This window comes from Pocillopora damicornis, chromosome 6 (assembly GCF_964200805.1).
Source record: "Pocillopora damicornis chromosome 6, jaPocDami1.2, whole genome shotgun sequence".
Taxonomy (NCBI): Eukaryota; Metazoa; Cnidaria; class Anthozoa; order Scleractinia; family Pocilloporidae; genus Pocillopora; species Pocillopora damicornis.
The window spans coordinates 8,377,176-8,403,916 of NC_142675.1; the positions used below are offsets into that span (position 1 = coordinate 8,377,176).

General features: G+C 37.5%; 1 pseudogene across 1 annotated transcript in view; it reads left to right on the forward strand.

Moving 5' to 3' along the window:
* The first annotated feature begins 777 nt into the window (after positions 1-777).
* LOC149043778 (uncharacterized) overlaps positions 778-26,741 on the forward strand; it is a 28,771-nt pseudogene continuing 2,807 nt past the window's right edge. The window contains exons 1-5 of the transcript XR_016188018.1: positions 778-1,483; positions 14,882-14,942; positions 15,798-16,457; positions 17,318-17,407; positions 21,479-21,505. The product of XR_016188018.1 is annotated as an uncharacterized LOC149043778 (transcript). The remainder of the gene's footprint in view (positions 1,484-14,881; positions 14,943-15,797; positions 16,458-17,317; positions 17,408-21,478; positions 21,506-26,741) is intronic.

Here is a 26,741-nt window from a genome sequence, read left to right on the forward strand (position 1 = left end):
CGATTAGCGTAGCTGGATCGACCTTACCACTAATATTTTCTCCAAATATCGAGATTTCAAGTTATTTTCTAGATTCTCTGCGTAATCACTTAAATTAGGAGCATCGTGCTCTTTCGTTAATTGTTCTGCGTGACTTTTATCTTCTGTATTTTCAATAAAATCACGCGACATTTATGTTCTACGCTTCAAAACACACGCCTCGCTGTTATTTTACATATGCTAATTAGCTCGCGTGACATCAACATGGCGGACGATAACATTTGATAGGTGTTTGACGTCACATGAAAACCAAGAATAGGGGAAGTGTACTACGCCATTATTTTTACACTTTTGTTACCGAAGCAATTCCTCTCACATTCCTTTGACATGCGATATCAAGGAAACATAATAAAACAAGTTTGCTGGGATACTAAGGATTTGGTCGAGATTATACTGAAATACCTGTGATGAAAGGTGATGGAAACCAGATTTATATAGGTTTATTCAGAGAATATAGTGAACTAAAATAAGGATACGTAAGAAAAGAGATTTTTATATGGATTCTGCGGATTCTGTGGATTCTGTGGATTCTTGCCCTTAAAAATTTTGAAAATATGAGAAGACGCAGCGCATCACTCGTAGTTTTTTAAGAAAAACGCTATCTGACGCTAATACGCTAAAATATACTGAAAAAAACAACAACAAAGGGTTATGTTAGTATTATAGAAGGGGAAACATTATCTTCCTTTACCAGAGGAAAGGTGCTGAATAGAGAGATCATCAAGTGAAATCTGCCGTGCGTGTCTTGTTACACTCTTAAGATGCGTGACCTGAATCGAGAGATGATAAGAAGTGAATCGTGCGATGTCGTTTAGAAGCAACTTTAAAAAAAGCTCGCCTGCAGCTTTAGGAGAGAAAAGGTTGCTTATTGTTTATGTGAACCAGAAAAGGATCTTGTTATAATTGTTTTTGAAAAAAAGTTTCTTCCTGAGGCCGAAAAGCGTGTTGCAAAATTAGTTTTTATTGCGTGACTGTGTTACTCGGTTTCAGGTGTTATGTTACTCTTATGGGTAGTGTCATCTGCGTATATTATGAGCAACTCCCTCATCTGAGTCTGTTAGAGTACCTACCATTTGCGACTCCCTTCGTTCTCTCGTCGAAAGATTAGGAAACAGGGAAAATAATTGGTTGAAACTCACATCACTGTCCGTGTGAAGAGCTGAACCGAAGAAAGCGCAGGTACGGTCAGAATAGTAAAGTTATTCACACTGTAACTTTAAGTTGAACTTCATCAATCCATTGTTGACTCAAGGTATTTCACTCACTTAAATGCGAATAATTATGAAACTTTTAACACGAGCCTTTAGAGATAAGCGTATTTTTAGCATATATTTGATACATCAGCTACTTTTTTCTCTTTTCAGGACGATTCCTTAGCCTCTTCACGCGCCCTGGATGTGATTATTTCGTTTGAAGCACCGTTCTCGAAAAGGAGATGTGAAGGGTAAGTCGATCCATGAGTTATGAATTGATGCGCCTTAAAAAGGTCACTTTATTTGAATTTTATAGTTTAGCAAGGGTCTGTTTTGTAGTCTTACCAACTGTCTTACTTCCAGCAGTCGTTCCTGATCTAGATAAGAGACAGGGAAATGCTTTAAACGTAATGCGCATCAGTGAAAGCGGAAGTTGTTTTTTTTGTACGACCATTGTAGAGCCTTAGAAAGAGAAAAAGTAGCATTTGATCTCTTTGATTTGACCGGACGAATAACAGATGCTTCCTTTGAAAATGTGTACGTGCATATGCAGAAAAAATATCCTCTTGGCTAACGTTAAATTTGGCCGTTCGTGTCTCGACTGTTGTCGACTGATGAGCGAACAGGAACAGGATTCGCTCTCAGTTTGTGACCACTTTCAAATTTATTGATTTGTTCTGAATGAACTTTCGAAGTTCAATCACGAAAAATGTGGACAAGAAATTTAAGAGACATTCAAGTTTTGATCTTGGACACAACTAGATTGAAAGTTTTCTTATTCAACCTTTCGCAAAGTTTTTTGTTTTGATATTATTGCACCAGTAAACGTTTAACCTTGGCTCCAGCTAAGGAACTCGATTGTTTGAAACATGTACAGTGGAAACATAATTACTTTCTTCTAAAGGAGTCCTATCATTTGAATCATCTTGATGTTAATTAGATGTCTTTGAATCATTTCGCAACAAGAAAGGTTTTGAAAACTTTTTAAGTCAGTCAGCCGTGAATGGCTTTGTTTTTACTTAGCTGACTTTCTCTACTAATCCTTAATAAAATCAGGAAGTTTTTGCCTATGTGCTGATTGTATGCTTCGAAAAATCTTTGTTTTACTCTGACAGTGGCGACCACATTTTCTTAACGGTTGTCCTGTGATTTACATTAGCGACAGCTCTATGCTTAATTAGTAATTAGCTTTGAGAAGGTTATGCAAACGAAACTGAAAGTAAAACTTTGCGTTTCTCAATCTCCGACGCAATCTTTCTATATTGCAAAAGAGACTTGCTTTTCAAGCAAAAGTGTTCTTCCCTAACTCTTAACTTATCGTAGATTCCGTAGTCTTCGCCACTTACCTTGAATGTTTTGCTATTGGGTTCATAACAAACTACGCATTGTTTTGTCGGCGATCAGCCGAATTATATTTAAAATGCACCGTCACTTAGTTCGGGGGGTGAGGAGGTGGGGAAGAATTGACGAGGTCTGGAACCTGGGGACGATGTTCTCACAACTACAGGCATGCTATTCAGCGGTATCTTCAGACATCTTACGACCTTCGTCGTTGTTCTTGATGTTTTGCCCAAATTTTCGAGGATAGGGAATGTTTTCTTCTTCAGATGAAGTGCATGATGTCAATATCAGTTGAAATTATATTCTATTGAGCGTGACCTATAATTTCGGTTTGGGAAAATGAGCCAAAATTGTAAGAAACGACAGTAAACCTCTTTGCGTTATGACATTACCTGTGGATTGTATACACGTGCAGTGGGCACATCGAGTCAGTAAAACAATACGCCAGAATCGTATGGGCTTCTCTTATATCTTCTCATGAAGTTGCCAGGTATGACTGTTTACCCCACCGTTTTTCCCCAACGTTTCAACATCCTCTCTTTAGGGTAGAAAATTTTTAAAAAAGTAATTTTCAACTCGCGTTTGAACCTGTGTAATTTGTTAAAACTTTTTCGCTTTTGGCTACTCTTGTTTCATGTTTCATGATTGTCCTTTGGCTGAAAATACACGACGTCTTTTCGAGATTTATTCTGTTATTTAATTCGATAACCTCTGCTGTAACTGCATGTAATGTGGTTGTCTTTAAGAAAACTTGAGCTAATACCTGGATTTCATTTTTACATCACAGAAATCAATTCCAAACATCAATCAAGTTTTCTCTTTAGTTTAAAAGTTGTGTTGATGTTGTTATTGGATATATTACATAGGTTGAAAAGTTTTAGTTAGTATTTTCTCATGTTTGCAAATAATTGAATTTACTGGGAGGTGGAGTTGTTGCAACATTTTAAAATGAAACGCAACTACACATTTTATTGATATGTAAAAAGTTTTCATCTGTCTATCTACTGGCAAGTTTTTGTATCCTATTTCAACCCAACCATTTTCCACAAAATATAAACACTATTACAAAATAATTAGTCAAAGAAATGGAAAGCTTGTGGCATATACACCATGTTTGAAATGCCATGTTCATAGTAAGCTAACAGGATTGAGGAGGATGTATGTGGGAATAAGCTCTCTTGTCTGTATCAATAATTTGCTTATCACTCCTGTTGGCAATTTTTTTAATGAGGTTGGGCTATCAGGGCAGAAGAACTGAGGATTTATGTAGGCAGTGACTTTTTTCAAACCTGGAAACTATCATTTTGAAAGCCATACTTGTGCCCAGTAACTCATTCTTATTCTGATAAACTAGTTTCAAGAAAGATGCAATATTTTATAACAAAAATTTGATGCATAGGTTGTGTAAAAAACTTTAATTTGACTACACTTTTATAGCTAATACCAGTCCCTTCATGTGGTAAAATGTTAGGAGAATTAGAGAAAAAATAATGTGCCATACATCTACAAGATTTTATGTAATTACATGAATATTAACTAATACTAGGAGATCTAATAATATTTAAAAAAATGATAAAATTTTGGTTGAAAAATTAGAATTCAGCACAGGCTGGATAAACAAAATTCTTAGAAAAAGAAATGTGTACTAATAAAAAAGCTAAGCAAACTTTTTTTTTACAACACTTGCCTGTACCTATACAGCATGTAGTAAAGTCTTTGAAGTAGTCATAATCCCAGTTTCATATGCTGAAAACACATGCACATGCAGATTTCCTGTAAACCTATAGTTTAAGCCTGTGATGACTTCAAAAGTTTGTTGCACACCTCAAAAGGAGAACAAATAAATTTCATGTTTCTTTAGTATAGTAATAGTATAGATTATAAGTGAGGTAAAATTGAGTCACACATTCAAGATGTACAATGAAAGGTTCAAGAAATTTTCACAACTAATTTTTAAGGTTAGCCTACCTAGAACAATCACCTTCATGTAAAAATTAGACCGGGTTTGTACTGATGATGCCCAACAGAACTATTTGTGGTAAGAAGGCAGGCATTCCTTTTTTCATTTAAAGAAATAATGAGGTTATCATCTCTCCACAAGCTCAGTGGAAAGTGGGAGGGGATGAGATTGATAGTGACTATGCTATTTGAATAAATATCCAGAGCCAGGATAAAAAGTCAGACATGGTCTGCAAAACTCCCTTATTTTAATTTTTTAACCTATGAAGCTAAAGCTTTATATTCTTGCTTTGTGCATTATGTGGACACTAATTACCAGTAATTTAACTTTCATGCATCAAAATACAAAAAAATATTCTCTTCATCCATGTGCCTTAAACATTACAGGAGAGGAGGCAGGTCAAATTAAAAACATGAATTAAAATAGGAAAGTATCCATTAATTTCAGTCCTAATTAACGGAGGAATCCTTGTTTTTCCAGATTCCCACCCTTTTAAACACACATATCTTGTGACCAATTCCTGATTTCAATGTTTAGTTTGGGTAGGACTATTGTTAAGAAACACCATGCATTTATCAAGGCTTTAGCTGGTGTATTTAACACAATCTAAATGGTAATATTACATGTTACAGTATGGTAACTTACACAACAAAATTATATAATCACACAATTCCAAACAAAGGAAGTCAGGTTGTTGACTAACCTGCTTCAACTTTTGAGGCCTTAATGTACAGAGAGTAAATATGGTAAACAGTTACAATTAATACAAAGTTGAAGGTTTGAAAGCTAAAAGATATACATTACAATCATCAGACCCTATGCATCCTAGCAAAATAAAGGGTCAATTACCACCATAACTTCTCCCAAATGTTCATGCTTACAGGAAATCATTTATTTTTGTCACTAGGTGGTACTGTATTAACAATACTTCTACTGACACAAATGCATTTTTCTAAAGCTACCTCATAGCAAATGACTGTACAGGTCATGTGGAAGGTTCCTGCATGGGGACTAACATTTCAATTACCTCAGCAAACTGTAATCATCAGAATTGCAAGCCAAGGTGTATTTACCAAGTGCTAAAGTTTCCAAATTAGTCACCTAATTCTTACAGTGAAGTTCACTCCTTTTTGAGGCTATCTTCAGCTTGATCATCCTGTTACACAATGTGAAAACATTAATTAAATGTTACTCACATATTCAAATAATTACCTGAATAAAAAGTTATAATTTTTCAATAACTGGCTTCCTTTAATTGTATTCTAGGAATAGTAAATGGTATTGAAGAGAAAGGAAGAAAGTTCTTGAAACATTCTAAGTTAAATAAAACTTTGTTAATTATGAATATTAATTGTGATTGCAACAAAAAGATCTGTGAAGCTATAATAACAACTACTTTTCCAGGTTAACAAACCATAATGAAGCATGATATGAATAAATTTAATCTCACCCAGTTTGAATGTAGAATCCAAAATCTGATTAGCTTACTGATGAATAGGAAAAAGCTCAATGTGTTTTTCCTGCTTCCATCATTCTAAATGTCACAAATCAATCACGCCACCAATTTAATGTGATTTTTTTATTGAAGTGTACTTTTTCTTATGGACAGCTATTATTAGTATCTATCTTTTGCTGACATCTGAAAAGAATGAAGTCCACACTGGCAATTTGACAAATTGCAAGAAAACCCTACAACTGATTAACCCTTTAACTCAATGAGTGACCAAGACAGAATTTCTCCTAACAATATCAATACAATATTAATCAGATAAGTGATGAGAATAAAGAAAAATATAAATTTGGGGATGATTAGTTGATCCAATACTAAATTCTTAGAACTAACATTATAAGAATTGTATAATTAACAGTAAGGAGAATTACAAATTTGATCTGGGAGTTAAAGGGTTAAATTTTATTGGATCAAAAACATGAATGGCAATAGAGGAAATCAGCTACCATAATTCAAGTTTCCTGTCTAAAGTATTCTGATGTTTTTTTTTATCACATGGTAAAGTTTACAGTTTCCCTCATTTCACCGTCTTCTGTTCACTTGTTGGTTTGCTTTCCTAACAAGGAGGAGCATATACATGAAAATGTGTACAGCTTATAACATTTTAATCCCTGAGAGTGACTAGCATCTAATTTCTCCTTTCAATATCACCCCTGAGTCACACATTAAGGTCATGAGAATAAAGGAAATGATAATCAACTGAAGAACCTCTTGATTGTTAAACAAATTCTCCTTGCCAGCACATTAGGAAATGTATAGAGAACAGTATAGAGAATATGCTTTCTGATATTAGGATGTAAAGGGTTAAAGACATCATGTAATCAGTTATATATATGTAGAGTATTGCTTGAATATATGATTGCAATAAGTACAAGTGCTAAGTAAACATCATTTATGGTCTTCTACTCTTCCATCCTGGAGGTTGCCTTGTGTAAAAAAAAAATCCTTTTAAAGATGCCTCTACAATGGTAGGTACACACAACTGACATGTATGAGTGAAGCATGTCAAACATTAAGGTATGATTGTCAATTTTCCTTTTATTACTTGCATACAGCTTATTTCTATCAAATTTAAAAACTTACGTATCCCCACTTTCAAAGAAAAGCATTATCCATGAAAATTTAAGCATTAAAGACATAAGCTACCAGCAACAGGTTTTTCCATTGCAAGTATTTCACAACATCAGATTCTCGTCACATTTTGTGTTACATTTGAAAGCATAAGAATATTTTAATTTAAGATTTAAGCATTAAAGACATAAGTTACCAGCAACAGGTTTTTCCATTGCAAGTATTTCACAACATCAGATTCTCATCACATTTTGTGTTACATTTGAAAGCATAAGAATATTTTAATTTAAGATTTAAGCATTAAAGACATAAGCTACCAGCAACAGGTTTTTCCATTGCAAGTATTTCACAACATCAGATTCTCATCACATTTTGTGTTACATTTGAGATCATAAGAATATTTTAATCATTACAATATGATGAAATCCTCCATTTTAACCCTTTAACTCCCAGAAGAGACCAAGACAGAATTTCTCCCTACAATATCAAACAATATCAAGCAGACAAGTTATGATAATAAAGAAAAATATCAGTTAGGGGATTGTAAGATGATTCAATACTAAATCCTCCAAACTAACATCACAAGAACTGTATAACAGATAGAAAGGAAAACTACTAATAAGATCTTGGGAGATAAAGGGTTAAGTCCCACTGGTGACCGAGACAGAATTTCTCTTTTCATTATTAGTATGATAGAAAGCAGACAAGTAACAAGAATTAAGAAAAATATCAATTGGGGGATTATTGGTTGATCCAATTCCAAATTCTCCAAACTAACATCACATAAACTGTATGGCAGACAGTAAGGAGGATTACTCGTGATATTTTGGGATTAAAGAACATGTCCACGAGAGCACCAGGCGGTCGTGCTACATGCTATCTCACCGATTTCAATGAAACTTTGCCAGTTTAAAGGGGCTACCCCAAAACTCAAAAAGACAAACTGGATTCTGTTTTGGTTTTTTCCGGGGGGAGATAGACCACCCCCCGGTTTTTCTTAGTTTTCACCAGGGAAATCGCTTTAAAATAGGTAAAATGTACGAAGCTCTCACTGCGATGGTATTTAACCAATTACTCTGAGAATTTGCACACATATTTTTACATCCTTAGTTAATGTCCGCCGCAAGTATCAGTTAACTTGATTGACGGCTTGTCAATCAACAGAGGCAAACATACGACTGTGTTTTTAGACTTTTCGATTCATCCAAATATTTGACAACTTTGAGGTCAAATATCTCCCGTTGCCAGAAAGCTACAACACTAATCTGAATTAGCATTTATAACGCACTATTCATCTCTGAAAATCATCAAAAAAATCTTTGGGCACTACCGTATTTTTGTCGTGGATGCCTTAAAAATCTGCGACTGTGACAAGTTTCTCTCAACTACACCTGTCACGCAATTCTTGCTCTAGGCGGTCACTTGACCAAATAAACCTACATTTTTTAACTCTCTATGCAAGATAATTGATCAAGAAAGGTAAAAAATGTGAAAAAATTTCGAGATTTTTTGTAGGAATGGAATATTTCACGTTTAAAGAGGTGCATGTAGGCAAAAAAATCGAAGAGAAAATCGTAGCGTTTCTTTCTTCAGTCGTTTATTACTTTCAATAGTTCTATCAGACTAAGAACTGTGCTTCTATCTCGAAAATAAAATTAAAATAGTGTTGTCGGTGTCACTTACCGCCATCGAACATTTCAATGCAGAACCCGCTAAGCTAGCATCTGTTGCGTGACCCGAAAACTCTCCGTAGGAATTATTCAAGTGCGTTGTTCATGCTGTCTGCTAGTTAACAATTTCAGAATAATCTGCAGATCTCTATAATTATTTGCCTGCTTCGATCGTTAAATATCTACATATTTTTTTCAAGCATTTTTTTTACCACATATAAATCTACATCTCTCTAGAACGAGTGTTGCCAGCGTTTAATTGCGCGACTTGTAAAATTTGTTAAGAATGAGCCAGCAGTAATTTGACCAGAGGCTTCCTGCAAATTTCCCTTGATGAAATCCTAAGACATAGCCAGTTGTTTTCGTGAGCAAAGAAAATAAATATGAAAGAAAAGTGAGATGCAAATGTCTTTATTTTCTTTTTAGCTTAATAGCAGCTGTATCCTCTCCTGCAGTCTTCGTCTAAATTTTGCAGGGTCTCTCCTTATCTTCTGCCTTGTTCGGTCAGTTCCGACTTCTGAAGCTAGATCAGTGGCATCGGCCTCTTCGTCCTCATTCATATTTACAAAGGGAAACCTCGTCAATAAACCAATTTTTGTTATAGCAGATAACCGGCTGAAGTATCGAGCGATTTGCTGCTGTATCAACCGGTCAGTTTCAGACTACATTTCTGGCTGGCGTCGTCTCTTGAACTCGATATTTGGCAAGTCACATTAGAGGCGGTTGCCTTACTAGTTTCCTCCCCTGTCCAGCACACGTCTAGGAGATAATTCTTTGCTTTCTGAGAAAAGGCGACTGTTTTTTGTGTTTTCCAAAAAGCCCATCCAAAGTCCACTTAGCTAGTTAGGGACTGTTCGTCAGAATTTTACCTGAGGTCCGACCTTGAACGTAGCCATCCCCTATAGAATGGTAAGCCGGTCTTCGTCCATTTCCTCTTGATCTTATCATAGGCGGAGTTTTTTTGTAAGCTTCACCGTTTTTTTCTGTGTTTAAGTGCTTTTGGATGGCAGTCAATGACTTAGACGTCTTGATACATCCTTCCTTTTAGCAAGGATATCTCATTTTCTTGTTCTGTCTGTGACGGATTGGGTATAGCTCAAGCGATGACCCGCGTTCAGAAATCTGTGCAAGTTGCTGATAACCACCCGCTTTTACGATTAGTTTGCTAAAGGTTTCTAATGTGATGAGCCCAGTGAGACCTTGAGGTGCTCCAAACTGTGCCAGTTGGTCTGCGCTATAAACTTGTCGCAGTTCTTAAGTCAGAGTGAGCACCTCTACAGTACCTGCGTATCCTGGCAATCATATAATATAAAGTTCATTTCAGTCACAAATCACCAGTTAGGAAAACCGATGTTCAGATAAGCGCTCTTCTTTCCCTTCTTACTTATTCATTGCCGACTTTAAGATAGCATCCGGTTATAGTACGCGTTCTAGTAGGTTTACAGTCACCCTGCCACCAGGAAGACTCGCCACCAGCTTTGATTTCTTCTGCCATCTGCAGATTCACCTCTCTCTCAATTTTATATCTCCGATTTTTATGAAAAATATACTGGCATTTACGAACCCGAAAGTCTGAATCTCACACCAAGTTTTGCACGATATTTGAGGTATATCGTGAAATCGCGGCATTCTTAATCTTCAAATAAGCCAATACGCGCTAAGATAAGCTTCTCGGACGAAACGCATGTTTGGCATACATCGACGTCTCCCATATATTTTCTTTTAAGCTGTATACCCACGAATTTAGAGGTTTGAGCTGTTGCCGTCCCCGACCAGCGCAAGTAAAATAACGTTTGGTTCTACAGTTAGTTGCAAATGAACAAGACAACAGTACCATCTTGACTCCGGCAACTCGAGTGTTAGATTGAATTGAGGGCTTTTTAGACACTCGATTTCTTATATGGCATCACTATGAAGACGTAATATAGCTGATACACCTACGCTACATAGGATTAACAATGTCTGTTGCGCTGTTGCGAGAAGGAGGAAAATATTACCGGAAGTTTAAACTCTTTAAGAGTTTCAGAGACGTTTCAGAGATGTCTATCTTCGGCTGTCACAAAAAATTGACCCGCACTTAAATTTACTGGGAAAAATTGACTTACCAACTCCTTGTTGAAAACATTGTAACTCATTTGACCGATACGCCGGTTCTTTCAATTTTGCTTTTTCCTCGGGCTGCTATAAAACAGTCCATAGATTAACCAATGAATAAAATGTTTTGACATACCGTTCGGAATTTGCTTTTTTTTTTTTTTTTTATTTCTGCGTGCAAGCAAGAGTAGACAAAGTTTTTAAAATGTAAAAATATGTGTGCAAACTCTCAGAGTAATTGATTAAACGCCATCGCAGTGAGAGCTTCATACATTTTACCTATTTTGAGGCGATTTCCTTAGTGAAAACTAAGACAAACCGGGGGGGTTGGTCTATCTCCCTCCGGAAAAAACCAAAACAGAAACCAGTTTGTCTTTTTGAGTTTTAGGGTAAACCCTTTAAACTGGCGAAGTTTCATTGAAATCGGTGAGATGGCATGTAGCACGACTGCCCGGTGCTTTCGTTGACACGCTCTTAAAGGGTTAAGACACATATGGTAATCATGTGTACCAGAAAGACAGCTAATAAATGTAACATTATACTATGTAGAATGAAGTTTCAGACTTATTGAAATTAAGTTGACTTCATAATTCATATTTTAGTTAAAGAAATGTGTAATATCTCTTTACAAGGATGAAAAGGGAATGCCATTTATGAATTTTGAAATAGTACATGCTAAAAATATAACGATGGAATTTAAAAAACTACTAAAATATGGCATATCTATTCACTGAGGTTTTCATCATTAGCTGTCACACAGATATAAAATAGGGTTTGTGAAAAAAACCTTGATTCAGGAGAAGCATATGATTTTAACTTGTTTACTAATGTTCTCACCTGAATTCAATCTGGAATGAGAACTCCATTTTATCTTGAATTAAAACAAAAAATTCGATTATTTGCAGGCAGGTTGAGGTGGAAATGGATACATGTTACATAAAAAGAAAACCCCTACAATAAAATAAAGCAGAAGCATATTGCCTACATGTCTATGCTTCTGAATACAGCTATGATAGGTATTTTTAAGTAATTATCTGCACATGTAAACCGAGTGCAATATATGGTCATAAATGCAATTTTATTCTAACCTTCCCACTAGAAGAGCGCCTTGTGTATCAAACATATCGAGTTCAGTACCTCCAGAGTCACAAGCCGGGGTTTTGGGGCTACAAAATAATAAAATAATCAACGAGTTATGTCAGGCCAATTTATCGAGAGTTAATTAAGTATAGTTTCCTACAATCGTATGAAAGTTTCAAATGTGCTTCACATTCAAAAAGAGAATATCCAAGCAGGTTACAGAAATGGTTCGCGAATTGTCAACTGCTAATGTGTTGACAAAACTTCCCTAAATTATGGTGCCGATACGAATCTATCATTCATAATCGCTTATGAAATTCTGTGAGTGAACCTCGATGAATTTAGCAGAAAATATCCAGGAAGGTTACAGAAACAGACTCTCAAAAACTGCTCTTGAATTCGAAAACTGTAAACAAAAATTATTTACGCTAACTATGTGCTTACCAGCATGCTTGTGAGGTCAAATTGCCTTAACCCCGTTTAATTGCACGATCACAGCTCGGACGCTTCTTGCAAAATGTGATGACTACCAAAGATGTAGTCTGTAGTCTAAATTTCAGTTTCCAGCATAGGAAAAAAATTATCGTATTGCAAGCATGTTCATCATAACGCCTCGAGATGTTGAGCGAAGAGAAAGTGACTCCATGTTTTGGGAGACAAACCATTTCCTAAAGTTCGAACGAATCGAGTAGAAAGCATGAAAACATAGCGCTGAAAAGTACGACAACCAAACAATTAAATTCACTCATCCCTCTATAGAAACAACTCCATTTTACCTGTTTGCACCACGCGTTTACGGTCCGTAATTTGATTCTCAGATGTTTGACGGGTTCTCACATGACAATATCGTCAAAGTCAAATTACCGCGTCAGACTTAATGTAAACATGAACATCGCTGACTCAATCTTATTTTATTTCACTTTTGGGAAAGGCCATCACTTCGTTCTTAGGGTAAAACAACACATCTTCGGCAAAGCACGATTTTTTCAAATGATTAGAGTGAATCCTACGATAATTAACTGAAGAGAAAAAAGAGTAGAAACTTGTGCTCGCTGTTCGCCATCATTTGAAAACTTTCTAGGCAAATCAAAATACGTAAGATAACTTCTTTTCCCATAACACCACGACTGTATTAAACATTACAAACGAAAGGACAAGAAATAACATGAAGAATACGAACACTATGAAATATTATTCGAGCGATGAACCGGCGCGAGGGTTTTTAGGCGCTTTATGCTAGAGTCTGTTTAACCGAAACGTGATTAGTTGAATTGAAAACTGAAGCTAGTATCAAACGACGATTGGTAAAAAAAACAGTTTGAATTTTTTCTGGGCCTTAGCGTAAGAGAAAACCTAGATAAGACGCGACTTACCTCCTCTTCTTTCGTGGATCCTTCATAGTTCACTTCTCTTTGTTGATGACCTCTTTTCAGTCTGTTTTCAAGAGCGACTATGTATTTCCTTCTCGCGTTACTCTTCGCTAGATGTTCCCTTTTTACTTATGCCTTTTATTGTTCTCTTTCGCGCTCCTCTCGCCGTATTCTGCCTATTTTGGCGTCCTTCCTAACTTTCTTGCGCGATTTTCTGGACTCGCTTTACGCCGTTTACTTGGTGCTTCGCTTTGGTCGCTCCGTCTATTTATATCCAGCCTATTTTCATTTAAAACCCTTTCTCCACGAATTTGAATTATAACAATTTCCTCCGGTTGTCAAAGCTTAAACTCTGCCGGTATTGTTGCCTTACGAGTTGTTTAGCAATTGCAAAATACTGAGAATTACTGTTCAGCTACATCCTGACCAATTTGATTTCCCGCTCAAAACGCGGGTGACAAATTATTTGCTTAAGCGGCTTCACATCTACTGGCCCACGTGAAGCCCTCATGTAATATCTAACCGTGTGCCCGCGTGTGCTCCGCGGTACGGTGCACTAAAGCTCGGCACGCGAGTATGCGCACTTTATTGTCATCTGCCGGTATCTCCTGGCGCACACGAATGGGGTATCCAAGTTACGCAAGCAATCGTGCCTGCGCATCATCTTTTCCCTCGCCCTTCCATTATACGTACAGTTGGCCGCCCATGCTAAAGGTAGCACCTTGTACAGACGTCCATACGGTCATAAGTCTAAATTTTTTCGGCTTGATGGCTTACTACTATTTTGTATGATTATGGGCTACGCTGCGCGCGCTGCGAGCTCCGCTATTATTATTGTCCGTGATGTTTTCTTTGCTCCGCGTCCAAGGTAACTTACACCCTTGCGAAGATTTGCAAGAGATATTATAACTTGGAGAAATTTGCGGAAAAACACAAGCCGTGAGTGTTCCCGAAAATTTTTTCGAAATTTGTGAATCTTTTATTTATTAGGAATCTTTTATTATGGAAATTACTTATGAATGCATACATGCGTGACTTGTGGGTGCGACGCGAACTGATTCATGGTATTTTGTTGCGTAGTCTTGGATCATTTCTACGTTGCGATAATACTTTTTGTACACCATGGCTCTGGTAAATCAGTTTCTACTTTAAGTCATACATTCAGCAGGAAGACTTAAATTGTACATACACCAGAGTTAGTTCAGTCCGATGCAAATTTTTATTGTTTCGTTTATTCTCACTGTTACGCACCAACCATTGTTTGAAAAGAAAAAGGTCCTGATAGCTTCTCTCTGATTGTACATAGTTTGCTACTTTCAGGAAAATATTGACAAGTGTGACTCACGTGCAAAAATTTTTCTCTATAGATTGTGTTCAGTGTTGCACATTTTAACCACGTGCACCTCTGCTGCACACGTAACTTATCAGTCTAGCAATCAAACCTAATAATAAATTGTTATGAGTGGAAAAAGTTACAATATACCAATTTCTTATAGTGCGCCACTCACACCAATTTACGGTTTAATATTGATTGTGCTGTTTCTCTTTTTCAGAAGTTATAACATTATCCCTTTCTTACATGCCACATCTTGAAGGAAGAAAATTCAATTAAAGGTATATAGACACCCAGTTTGCACACGTGACCTATGACGTTCATTTGTTCAATCTGTATACTTTGATTCCTAGTTGAATTTCCATGTGATCAAATTCTACTCTGCATGCGATCTTGCGACATGGAACTTGAAATTGTTTTCAAAGGCAGACAGTTTTCTAATTGTTTGTGGCGTTACTGAACAGTGATAGTATTGCTGCTTTTGCTGAAGCCGGATTGGTAAACGCCAGGCATAACTGCTGTTGGTAATTACTTAACCCATTCAACCCTAAGAGTGACTAACATCTAAATTCTCCTCGCAATATCTCCTCTAAATCACACATAAACGTCATGAGAATAGAGGAAATGGTCACCAACTAAAGAAGCTCTTGATTGCTAAACAAAATTTCCTTGCCTTAAGAACAGTGTATGATGAACAGTATGGAGAATATGCATATTGATATTGATATCGGAGCGTAATTAGTAAAGTCAATTGTAGATACATTATGTTGACTGTTGTGTCTAACTGAATGACTGTCAGTAGATGTTTCGTGGTTTGTGCTGTTGTTCATATCATCATCTTGGTAGCTGTATTATGCTTCTCTAGTTGCTGTTAGAGCCGGTGGTTGATGCAGCTTTCGAGTTTCTCCTGCTTTAATTACCCTGAAATGTGACTTTATACTAATTGAGGATATGTAATTGCGTGTAAACCCCCCCTTTTAAAACTCACAAAATTGCAAAAATATTTCTAGGCTCTGAAGTTTCATGGATAGAAAAATAATCACATGTGAACCTCTACAAGTTTTTGATTTATCTACGATGAAACTTGTCGACTCAATGATAAAAATTTTATCTGTCACAAATAATTTGCTTGATAGGCTGCTCCTTAAACATCAATTTTATGGCTACAGCTTCGCCGCCATTTACGTCTACAAGAGAGACTACCAACTATGCAAGGTTATGCCGCCTCCTGGTAGATGTAGGAACTCAGGTGCTGCGGTCCACTTTTGACAAAATACATCCACCAGCTACTCTACAGATAGTTTTGGGAAGTACCTCAGTGCATTACGCCAAATTGCAATCACTGTACAAAGGAAAGAAGAAAGTGCTGAATCCCACGCAATGGGGAAAGTTGTACCCTTCTCACTCAGCCGTGTCATCCGCAACCTTCGATGTCACACTTTTAACAGTGTTACTTAGAAGTATCTGTGGTTTAAGCCCTCCTGCCAATGGATGGGATCATCTTCCCCTAGCTGAAAACATGAGCATCGCAGATGACATCGCCAGAGTGAAATATTACAGGAACACTGTATACGGCCATGCTTCTCAAGCCTCTGTGGATGACAGTAGCTTCAGTGCTTGCTGGCAAGAGATACGGGAAGCTTTGTTGAGATTGGGAGGAGCTCATTTCCGAGCTAAAATCGACAATCTTGAACACGACTGCATGGATCCGGTTATCGAGGAGCATTATAGAGAACTGATGAAACAATGGAAGAAAGACGACGACAGTATTAAAGACAAACTTGAAGAAATTGAGGGTAAGAATAGCATTGTCCATTGCCAATATGGATGATCAGAAGGCTACAAAAGTATATATTTTTTAGTTAACACGGCAGTGTAGGCTAGCGCATTATGTTTTCATTTTGGTCGGAACTAGTCGCATATTTGGACAATTATTGTCGCGTTAGGTGTGAAAAATGAAGATTTAACCCAAATTTTGACACTGTTTTCACTGGCAGTATTTTTGTCGTCCGTAAGTACCCGTGAATAACTGCTAAAGTGCATTTTTGTGATTTCTAAGCGTCTTATTGAGTTTGATCTATTCGAAGTTGACTAGATACTGATATACGTATTATTGTTTTATCTGCAGCTAAACGTGAATCTGTGATGTGAATATGGTTATGAAATTTTGCTTATGTTTCTTATTCGCTTAATGTCGGCCAATTTATCATTTTTCTGCTAATGTATTATTGTAAGAGTACACCCTGGCTACCAACCTACTCTGGCTTCAAATGAAGATACTATTTAATGCGTGGGATGAATGGGATGGCACAGAATCTTATGTTACAAAAGTATGTATTTTCAGTTGACACGACAGTGTAGGCTAGTACATGATGTTTTCATTTTGGTCGGAACTAGTCACATATTTGGAACGTTACTTTAATTTTTTAGCGTTATGAGTTAAAAATGAAGAATTAACCCATATGTTGACACTGCGTTCACATTCAAGTATTTTTGTCAGTTCCTGGGTACTCGTGTACAACTGCTGAAGTACATTTTTGTGATTTCGAAGCGTGTTATTGAGTTTGATCTATTTGGTCCACGTATCATTGTTTTACTTGCACCTAAACGTCACACTGTGGTACATGAAAATGCACTTACCTTTTGAAACTTTCAGATTCGCTGGACAAGATAGAGATTGAAATGAAAGAGGTGAAAGAAAAGCTTAGTAGTCTGACGGCCTCAGCGGAAAAAAGCACACAAGAAGGTTAGTTGGTAGAAAGAGCAACTCATAGAAAAAAAATTGTTAAGAGCGACACTGTTTTCTTGAGTACATAACGCAGCTCATGGGCATGACGACGGTAATCGCTGGATGTCGGCTAACACAGCATACTTTGGTACTTTACTGATCTAAGAGCACACCCTGGCCACCGCTGGCACGTGCTATACATAAAGATACTACTCAACGTGTGGGATAAATGGGATGCCACGGAATCTGAGATCTTCTGCCCTGGCCACCCCCGGGATTTGATGGTGTTTTGACAGCACTCATACATATTTATGATTGTAGGCGAGATAGGTTATCGTCATATTTTAGTATTACCTTTCTCATTTAATCTAACTTCCTAGTAGCTTTAGATGTGACCCGCACATTTCAGAATAAAATAATCAAATCCCTCCACCGGTCATATTGTGGAGTATTCAATTCTACATGAGAATATATCTGCTCAAGTAGTTTAAGGCCTGGGTCCGGAGTGTAAATTGCCTTAAGAAAATAAAGAGCTATATTTCCGCAAATATACAACCGATTGCGCTGAAACTTTCGTGGACGATAGTTTTCCGTAAGAACTTTTACCCTATGGCAACAATATTGACGACGAAAGCCACATGTCGGGTCACGTGATCAAAACACTACTCAATCAGTTTTTATCGGAATTGGTAAGATTTACATACACTCTTAACCGACCAATGAATGAAACAAATACTCAGTGAAAATTTCTAGCCATCTACGTTTGGAATGAACTTCCTTCGTTCCTTCAAAAAGAGAATTAAGATTTTTAAGAGCTGCGAAGAAACCTTTGTAAACCTAGTGGCATTTTGTTTGTTATCAACTGTACTTCACTCATCATTCCGAACGTGAAGGCAAAGTTTATCAATACCTTCTTCCATTTTTCAAAAAAAATTGCGTGAAACGGAAACTTCGGCACCGGCGGGAGCGTTAGAATTACTCCTTTTGGGGTTACGAAAAATGTCGCCATTTTGTTTCCTTTCGATAATAATGCAAAGGGACGACCTGACTATTACATTACACCGCTGATTACGAAGGTGCAAATCAAATATGGTGGTCAGCGTCGGTCACAGGACAATCATTGCGGCGAAAATTGAAAACTGCTTAAGTAACTGACTTAGGTAGTTATTATTTAGTGTTCTAGAACAAAACGTTTGTGATTCCTGTAATTCTAGGAATACGGAAATACTTTAATGATGGTTAATAATTTGGGTTTCATTGTAGTTGTTCTTGTTGTTTTTAATGCAATTTCCACTCGTGGAACACATTGTATGGCTTGTGATTTCCTATGGAGTCAAATATACGACAGCTTTATATAAAAAAATCCCAAATCTTGGATGCCTTGGTTGCGAAATCAGTTTACCAACGAGTAACAATGTTAAGCCTGACAAGTTTTGTGAAGTATAAAAAAACAAAAGGAAAGAACAATAAGAATGAGTTAAAAGATGAAATTTGACAAGGTGTTTGACATGATGATTTGCTCATGTTAAGTTATGAGAGGCAATTTCCCTTGCCAAAAAATAAGAAAAAATAACAAGATATGATGGGTCTGAAAAGGCATAAGCTGGCATCTGGAAGAGAGGTATTGGCTGCATGAGGAAATTTCAAAGAATATCCTCATCAACATGTCACTTACTCCAGGTGCCATCTCTTGATAATTAGCTGACACCTATGTAGCCAATCCAGTCTCATGTAAGCATTTCCTTGATGGTCATTCAGTCAGTTATGGTCAATAATATTTATCACAGGATATAAACCTTTCAGCTTATTCTGATTCCTCATAAGATCCTATAACACTTCACCAGATTCCAGTGTTGTTGGATGTCAATAGAATTTGTTGTAAATAAAAAAATATAATAAACAATGTTGTCAAGTACAATTAAAAATATTGTTTTTTTGTCATGTGTATATCACTAACCTTTGGAATGTAACTTAAGCCGTTGTCATCAAAGGTTAAAACCGACAACTCATTTTGACAACTCTCTCGTGATCGATTCAGCCAAACCTATTTTTCGCTGTACATGTAAGAACACAACTGTGTAGGTATAGCTTTTATTTTCTTCATTAATTCGTAAGGTATGTGCATTGTAGCTTGATGAATGAATTCCCTTTGTTGAAGCTCATAGGATTCCCTTTTTTCATCATAATGTTGCCTAGAAAATGTTGTGCTGGAGATCACAGTTAAAGTTATGACTTGGGATTGAACGTTCCACGATATTTAGATTTGATAAATGAACAAATGTGATCTACGCCATAGGAAAGGTTACACACCGAGGTTCAAAAAATTTTACGCTCATCCCATACTGATGAGAATAAAAATTTCCAAAACATATCAAAAAAATTTAGTCCCTAATTTAATAAACCACTAATTTAAGTTTTCCTTGAACGCTCTTAACTATGCATTAGTGAATTCGCAGCTACAGCAAATTAGAGCTAATTTCTGGAAAACATCACAAAACCAACGGTCACCTCAACTGTAAATCTGACATCTGAGAAAAAACAGCGTCTTCTGAAACATTTTGGTTAGAAATCGATCTTAACTTCCTCGAAAACGTGAACGCTCTAATCGAAGATCGGCCGCCACGTTACTACTCTGCGACTGAATATCTTGAAACTCTGCTGGGGGTCTCGAACCAAGATAAAACCCAGGCATTAAACTACTAGAGTGAATGAGGATCGTCAGACACCGTTGAAGCCAACCACAAGTTTTTTAGAGTTTCGTATAAAATCTAAACAAACGATAGAGGAAGGGAAAAGGATCTATTCAGTTGACTTTTCTTTTAATGAATAAAGTGACTCTCACCCAGACTAATGTTATTCTATTGTCAGATACCACGAAATTGTCTCTTGAAAAATTAATAGGCGAAATAGCAAAGATGGACAGCGAACTGAAAGAAGTGAAGGAAAAGATAGGGTACATATGAATGTTGTGCCGCGTAGCACTGGTAACACAAATGGTGAAACAGAGAATTAACTCTGAAGTGTAAATTAAAGTGCTATTTAAACCCATGAATAACCCACCGGGCGTTAGCCCTAATAAAGGGAAACAGGGAACCACACGAGGCAAAGAAAAAATCTTTTGACCTCGGTGGGAATCGAACCCACGACCTCCGGATTTGATCTACCGTTACTCTGCCGACTGAGCTACGAGGTCGCACAGAGAAAGTCGGGGACGATTTAGGATGGTGAATCGCGGCGAAGAGAAAGTAAGGGTACATATGAATGTTGTGCCGCGTAGCACTGGGAACACAAATGGTGAAACAGAGAAACGGTAACGGTAGATCAAATCCGGAGGTCGTGGGTTCGATTCCCACCGAGGTCAAAAGATTTTTTCTTTGCCTCGTGTGGTTCCCTGTTTCCCTTTATTAGGGCTAACGCCCGGTGGGTTATTCATGGGTTTAAATAGCACTTTAATTTACACTTCAGAGTTAATTCTCTGTTTCACCATTTGTGTTCCCAGTGCTACGCGGCACAACATTCATATGTACCCTTACTTTCTCTTCGCCGCGATTCACCATCCTAAATCGTCCCCGACTTTCTCTGTGCGACCTCGTAGCTCAGTCGGCAGAGTAACGGTAGATCAAATCCGGAGGTCGTGGGTTCGATTCCCACCGAGGTCAAAAGATTTTTTCTTTGCCTCGTGTGGTTCCCTGTTTCCCTTTATTAGGGCTAACGCCCGGTGGGTTATTCATGGGTTTAAATAGCACTTTAATTTACACTTCAGAGTTAATTCTCTGTTTCACCATTTGTGTTCCCAGTGCTACGCGGCACAACATTCATATGTACCCTTACTTTCTCTTCGCCGCGATTCACCATCCTAAATCGTCCCCGACTTTCTCTGTGCGACCTCGTAGCTCAGTCGGCAGAGTAACGGTAGATCAAATCCGGAGGTCGTGGGTTCGATTCCCACCGAGGTCAAAAGATTTTTTCTTTGCCTCGTGTGGTTCCCTGTTTCCCTTTATTAGGGCTAACGCCCGGTGGGTTATTCATGGGTTTAAATAGCACTTTAATTTACACTTCAGAGTTAATTCTCTGTTTCACCATTTGAAGGAAAAGATGTGTGCTTCGACAGCCCCAGTCGCAGAAAACAAAGATGAAGGTCAGTTGAACCATACGATAAAAGTTTTCCTGCTTAAGCGGATATTTAGCTGTAGCCAACATGTCCGGTATGTGAGAGAGAGCGATCATCCTATCTTAAAGAGATTCATTTTTCAATTTAAACAACTTCTGGAAGAGTCTCTGCAGTCTGCTTTCATTCCCTTTTAATGGTTTAATTGTGGAGCGCAGTTCACAACTGGTTATATATCACAATTTTATTACATTTGCTGTTCTAAAATTGCTTCTACTGTAATATTTGGGGTGCGGTATGGAAGCCACTCTTTATGGAATACTTGCCAACCAAGAGTCAGCGAACTCTTGTTCGCAAGACATTGCATAATGTTTTCCTTCAAAATTTCCCCCGTAATTGCCCTGGAAAAATTATATTCGAGGAGCCGTCTTCGTCTGCTCTCAGCTATCAAATGTTGACTTTTCCATAAATTGTAAAATTTTTCTTAAATAATCCAGAAAGAATCAAAGTTTCAATGCGAGAGAACCATATTTTAATGGAGTGCGAAATAAACAAAGAAAGCACATTTTTAATTGAAATATCGGTGTTAAGTTCAGCTCGACGTTAGATAGTAACAGATTAGGTTCGACTGCATTCATAATTTAAGAGAGGATGTCAGCATCCATCGAACAAATTTGAAATATTGTGGCAAGTCGCCCAAAATTCGCTTTCTCTCCTACTTTCATATTTTGTAGCCCAATATGTCCGAATAATTGTGGTGTAGTTTTTTTGTGAAAATATATTTCATTTTTCGAGAAATTATATTTTTCGTTCAGCCGCTCAAATATGCAAATTTTCACCCTGAATATTACCCGAGTTGTGTGACCTCATGTAACGAATTTACTTGACCTCCGGTATTTCTGTCGGCATAATCCTTTGTTTTATGATCTAAACTTAATCTCCTGTCATTATTGATGCTGGCGAAGAAATATTTATTTTTTGGTGAATATTTTTGTTCGACATACTTTTTCTATTTCGAAAAGTAGCATCAAAACAAAGACAGTTTTAACAATGACCGATATGACAGAATCTACTGAGCTTCAAGCTTTTAAAAGACAAAAGGATGTTTATAAAGTTACTGTAAAAATTTCCTTGTGTATTTGTGTTGTTATATCGTGAGACGAACTCAAAGTCCGGCAAAATTTACTTGCTAGCGACTATGAAGTATACATGGTGTGCCTACTTGTCGCCACCGTTTACTGGCATAAATCACTATAGTTTGTAAAGAAATCTAACATAACCTCTTACCTTATTTATTTATGATTTTATTAGCTGTTTCGGTGATCAAGTTATGCTCTACCATATTTTAGCCAGATTTAATTTACAGTTTGTAAATCCTCTCCACATTATTATATTAGTTGCATGACAAGCGTGACTCATAAATTCAAAGATGCATCAACCTCCGAATTACGAAGAGATGGGTTTTTTTCCTCTCTTTTCATATCTATAAAAACCTTCCAAGAATTGCTGTATTCAGCAAACTAAAATGTCCAGATCCATCAATGATTCCTTTGCCGGCGGAAGTCAAAGAATGTTTACAAAAGTCAATTCGATTGACAAGCTACACACCGAATAACCAATTGATCTGTTGTATTAGCGTCCATCTCACATGCTAACAAGGAGATTTGCTGTTCATTTAAATCGTTCGCTTGTAGGACTTTTGGGTATAGTTATCGAGGAGACCGACGTTGCATATCTCAGGTCGTTTCCTTGCGTAGTTGTAAAAAAGACATTTTAAGTTACCTGCGGAGATGATTTTACAATTTGCCTTACTCATAGATCAAATCTCGGTACCGGTGTTGGGTGGATTCGTGGTTTCATTAGTAGTTGTAGAGTGCTTAAAGAAGTGTACGACCATGGTAAAGGTAGGGTTAAGTCGATTCCAAATGCCTATTGGGGTATTGGCAAGCGTGTACCACAGGTAGTACGCAAGACGTCTGGAAAATTCATATAACCTGGCTACTTACCACCTTGTGCAAAATTACGCGTCCCGTCAGACTTAGGCCTCGATCGGGAGTTGGTAAATAGGCTACCAAAAATCCAGACAGAGGCGGCGTTTTTACTGGGACACCTGTGGTAGCCCAGTCATATAATGCCTTTGTTTTTTTTTCTCCGCCACAAAATGGAAAAATTGCGCAGTATTACCCAGAGGTCATTGGGCCCTCAACACCATGACAACTAACTGTGATCCAATGAGGTGTTCACATGCTGATCACGCGTGTTATCTTGATGATGATTGATCATGCACAGACAGGGCCGGGTCACATGACAAATCACGAGATTTTGCTTATAAACCTCTTTGGCCAGTTGTTTTGTATTTCAACGTATTTGGATTGCGATTTCCTGGAGCATTATGGCGCAAACGCGCAAAATACTTACAGACGCATATACAAGTCGTATTAATCGCGGCTAATCCACACTGAAAGATGTTATTGAGCGGTAATTTCGGAACGGATTGAGTCGCGAACGCTTGAAAGCCATGAAAGCCTTGAATGCCTTGTATGCTAAGTATGCCAATGTCTTAGTTGAAAAACGTACACTTGTTGTAAAAAGCAAAATCTGAAACCAAACTGCATATACTCTATGCAATCTATTGAACAACACTACCACCGTGAGACTGAAGAACATAACTATAATGGATGCAAACTGCTTGTGAAGAAAGACGACATGTTGGATTCACTTGATGGCAAGGAACGTAGCTACGATAACAGTACGAATGGTATTAATGTCACGATCAGAAAGGTGAATCTTATGTTTGTTTTCATTGTAGTGGTATGGATATTCTTTTTTAATAAATACGTGATCCAAAACCCTGTGTTTTTTTTGTGTATAATTAATTATGTTAAATATTGTTTACGCAATTGTCTTGTCACAGGCGGCCCAAGCTCACGCCTCGAGAAAAAGCCAACGATTAATTCATGCGTTGTGTGACTCGGTGTTAAGTTACGAGAGGAACTGCACGTTATAAGGAATAGTATAGGGAACGAAGTATGGTCGATTTACAACGATACATATTTAGAAATATGAACATTTTTCTCGTAAAATCAATACAAGTTACTCATACCCTGTGTATCCGTTGTATTTTCTGGTAATTTCTGCCGTTTTAAGCTTGCTTTACCATCACTGTTATTCACGTCATCTACTTTCATTACGTTGGTAAAATCTGTACAGACATCACACCAACCAACTCGCGCGCAAAGTAAGAAGACTATATTGAAGGCTTGAAATAATATTGCGATCGATTTTCATCAAGAAATGGGCCAGGAATATTTCACAGTAGTGCAAATAATCGTGAAGGCGGATCGCAGAAAAGCGATTGCGTGACGCTCGGTAAGCCGTAAGATGACATGTTATTATATACCAGACGTAAAAACTCTTCAGATTCTTAGTCTGCGTTTTGTACCTACTCTGCAGTCTGCAGTCTATATTTTGTATCTGGTCTACAATCTGCTGTCTGCCTTCTGCATTTTGTACTAACAGGTATCCGTGACACCAATACAGTTTATTTTTGGTTACATTTATTCGCAAAACACACATAATCTACCACAAAATACCTGTGTGTGAGGTAATTCGACATTTTCGTTCTTTCCCATATTAATATTCTTCTCTCCTTTTATAAGAATGTAGACATCACTCACAATGTTTCAAGTAATCCACCCACCCTACAAAAAAGTAACTCTTGCATGCAGAGCATGCCTGTGTTTTGAAATAGGTGTATGCCCTTGGCCAGACTTGAGCTCACTAATTCAGTATACTAGTCCGACACCCATAGTATCAGTACACTTTATTCCAAGGACCCAGTACCATCCAGGTATCCCAGTTACCCTGCTCACAGGATCTAGTTCCTTGCTAAATTTCAAGTGTGCTGCACGTATCAGCACCCCCCGGGAACCCCTATGCACAAGAGAGCGAGAATGCGCGCCGGGAGTTTCGAAAACGACCCCTATAAAATTATAAAAGGTACCTGACTCATCCATGTAGGAGTGGCAACAACTGATATCTACCCCTAAAAAGTACCAATTTAAACACAAAAAAATTAAAAAATCCCAAAAATAAGAACTCCTTTATCGATGTGCTCCAGAGGCTCAAGTCAGATCATTAAAATCGTCCTAATAATGTTTATTTCAGGCATTTTATTGAGCGAAAAACACCCTAAAAGGTACCAGCTGGGTATCTGGTGGTCCACTAAAGTTTGAGACACCGTAAAAGGTACCAGATCACTGATTTTGACCACTGAAAGGTACGACAAGCATCCTCACCCATTTCCGATCGCCTCCTCCCCCCCTCCCCCACCAACCCTGTCAGCACCTCAAAACGAAAGGTGTGATTTGCCAACTACGAGCTGTCAGTCTCACCTCGTAAAATTCACGTGAACTGATTATTTACTTATAAAAACTTTTAGGCACTGATCTGTCAGATTTTTATGCTGACAAAATCTGTCCTGCCTTGAGGCAGACGGCTTTTGTTTGGTATGATAGATTTTTTTCACAAATTGTGGTGATTTATGCCTCGATATGCAAATAAACGGTGGCGACAAGTAGGCGCTAACAAGTAAATTTTGCCGGAGTTTGAGTTCGTCTCGCGATATAACAACACAAATACACAAGGAAATTTTTACATTAACTTTATAAACATCCTTTTGTCTTTTAAAAGCTAGAAGCTCGGTAGATTCTGTCATATCGGTCATTGTCAAAACTGTCTTTGTTTTAATGCTACTTTTCGACATAGAAAAAGTATGTCGGACAAAATTATTCACCAAAAACTAAATATTTCTTCGCCAGCTTCAATAATGACAGGGGATTAAGTTTAGATGATAAAACAAAGGATTATGCCGACAGAAATACCGGAGGTCAAGTAAATTCGTTACATGAGGTCATACAACTCGGGTAATATTCAGGGTGAAAATTTGCATATTTGAGTGGTCGAACGAAAAAACTAATTTCTCAAAAACTAAAATATATTTTCACAAAAAAACTACACCACAATTATTCGGACATATTGGGCTACAAAATATGGAAGTAGGAGAGAAAACGAATTTGGGTGACTTGCCGCTGTTTGTCTGATGCATGTTGACATTGGCTCTTAAATGACTTTTGATCAGTAAATTAACACGAATCATACATTGATACCTTTTTTCATCGTCCAAGTAATTTCTTTGACAATGGTGTCGAACTCGTCTACTTATTTAAATTCAGTGCCGAATAC